The 2500-nt window shown below is 57.9% G+C and overlaps 1 non-coding gene across 1 annotated transcript in view; it reads right to left on the bottom strand.

Annotated features, from left to right (window-relative positions):
• LOC124732393 overlaps positions 1-689 on the bottom strand; it is a 1909-nt gene extending 1220 nt beyond the window's left edge. Inside the window, exon 1 of the ribosomal RNA XR_007008675.1 lies at positions 1-689. This exon is cut by the window's left edge and continues 1220 nt beyond it. This is a non-coding gene — a ribosomal RNA (small subunit ribosomal RNA).
• Between the last annotated feature and the right edge of the window lie 1811 nt (positions 690-2500).

Raw genomic sequence — 2500 nt, forward strand, 5'->3', positions numbered from 1 at the left:
CCGACGGGCGGTGAACCAACAGCGTGGGACACAAATCCAACTACGAGCTTTTTAACCGCAACAACTTTAATATACGCTATTGGAGCTGGAATTACCGCGGCTGCTGGCACCAGACTTGCCCTCCAATAGATACTCGTTAAAGGATTTAAAGTGTACTCATTCCGATTACGGGGCCTCGGATGAGTCCCGTATCGTTATTTTTCGTCACTACCTCCCCGTGCCGGGAGTGGGTAATTTGCGCGCCTGCTGCCTTCCTTGGATGTGGTAGCCGTTTCTCAGGCTCCCTCTCCGGAATCGAACCCTGATTCCCCGTTACCCGTTACAACCATGGTAGGCGCAGAACCTACCATCGACAGTTGATAAGGCAGACATTTGAAAGATGCGTCGCCGGTACGAGGACCGTGCGATCAGCCCAAAGTTATTCAGAGTCACCAAGGCAAACGGACCGGACGAGCCGACCGATTGGTTTTGATCTAATAAAAGCGTCCCTTCCATCTCTGGTCGGGACTCTGTTTGCATGTATTAGCTCTAGAATTACCACAGTTATCCAAGTAACGTGGGTACGATCTAAGGAACCATAACTGATTTAATGAGCCATTCGCGGTTTCACCTTAATGCGGCTTGTACTGAGACATGCATGGCTTAATCTTTGAGACAAGCATATGACTACTGGCAGGATCAACCAGGGAGCTGCGTCAACTAGAGCTGAGCAGCCGGCCGCCCGGGAGTGTGTCCCGGGGGCCCGCGCGAACACGCAAGCGTCCGCTCAATCATTCTGCAAACAGGAGGAGGCTGAGCTCCCCTGCACAATACACCTCGAAACCCTCTCAGGTCCCGGCGGCGCGCAGCGCCGTCCCAAGTACTTGGTCGGGTTCGAGAGAGGCGCAATCGCCCGGAGTTAGGCGAGTAGACGCTTTCGGTGCGACCACCCGTGCTCCCAACTGAGCTTGCCGCTGCCGACAGAGGCCCGGGAGCGTGCTGTCGTGGCATTGCCGGCGGGAGACAACACGCGCCACCTACGGTGACCGGCAGCTCCAACGCCAGCGCCACAGAAGGACAAAAGCCCCACTTGGGTGCCGAAGCGAACTCTCCCAGCACAGCGCACGCGCCAACACATCCGCACAGCTGCGATACAAACCACCAGCGAGAACCGCTGGGGCGACCGAGCAGCAGACGGCGTCGCGGCGCCGAGCGCCGGGCGGCGGCGCATCCTCAACGCACACAGTCCTCAATCGGACCAGCACACTGAAGATGTCCACCGCGCTTCGCACCGGGCCCGCGAGGACCTACTTTGGCCGCACGGCGCCGCGCGCAGGGTGCGCCGGCGCGCAGCTGCGACGCCTGCCGCGTCCGTCGGCCGGCGCGCCTGCCACTGGCCGCCCCCACCAGCCGGCTGTAGCGCGTGCGCCCACGCACCGCGCGGCCAGCACGCCGGGAGGCGCCCCCTCACCGGCCGGGGACGGTCCCACCCAGCCACCGCCGCGTATCGCTTCACACCCAGATGCCGTTCAGTTTCGTCGGCATGGTGGGTATCGCTGGAACAACCGGTTAGTACCTCAACCTATCGTCGCCATCACCGATTCACCCCTAGCGAGAACAACCGCACCACAACAGGTTACCATTTGTTCATTTGCGTAACTTCACCAGAAAACGCAGGCGTCCATCGCCATTTGCAACTTCAACGATTATTGCATGCCTGTGTCAGGTGTCACGCCACACTACGTCTGCCCACATACACGCAACAAAATGTGCACGCCTAGACAATACGTGGAAGGTGGCCCCCGTACGTATGCGATGTCCATTGCTCGAACGACTGTCAACCGGCCTCTGTAGCATGTCGCAGATATGGAACGCGGTGCACCATGCCATCACGGTGTGTGAGGAGAGACGACTAGGTCCGAATACATCAACAGACAGCTCATGCTGATCGCCATCCACGGCGTCCGTTCCTCCCACACGTCTCTATGGCGTACCACACTGCAATCCAGCTCTCATAGGGAGACGACACGTAGCTGCGTGCACAATATTTGCACTGTATGGTCCGCCGTTTTTGGGCGCAGTCGTTGTGCGGTCACACATGTGCCACGATGTATCATTCAGTACATAAGGACGAATGTGCAGTACAGATTGTGGTTCACGCGTACGACATCAGCGGACAGTTGACACAGGCCGCACCACAACGTAGCCTGAGTACGTCGCATGCGAAGGGCATTGAACATGCAAACTTCTCACCAACCAGCTTGCGAAGGCAGGGGGCAAGGTGGGGACGTGGGGAGGGGCGGCATGTACGTCCTGCTGCCATCCACATTACAGTGTACAGCAGGAGCATGTGGAAAGTGAGCAAGACTTGCAAGGTGTTTAACATGAAGCGATACACAGGGGTGCGGGCAGTGCGAGTAGCGAACTATATTGCGAGGGTTGCGGGTGGGCAACACTACAGTAATTGAACGAGTCGTATAACAATTACAGAGCAGGTTTAGGCGACAACGTGGGTTACGTT

Source organism: Schistocerca piceifrons, unplaced genomic scaffold (assembly GCF_021461385.2).
Source record: "Schistocerca piceifrons isolate TAMUIC-IGC-003096 unplaced genomic scaffold, iqSchPice1.1 HiC_scaffold_1340, whole genome shotgun sequence".
NCBI classification, from domain to species: Eukaryota; Metazoa; Arthropoda; class Insecta; order Orthoptera; family Acrididae; genus Schistocerca; species Schistocerca piceifrons.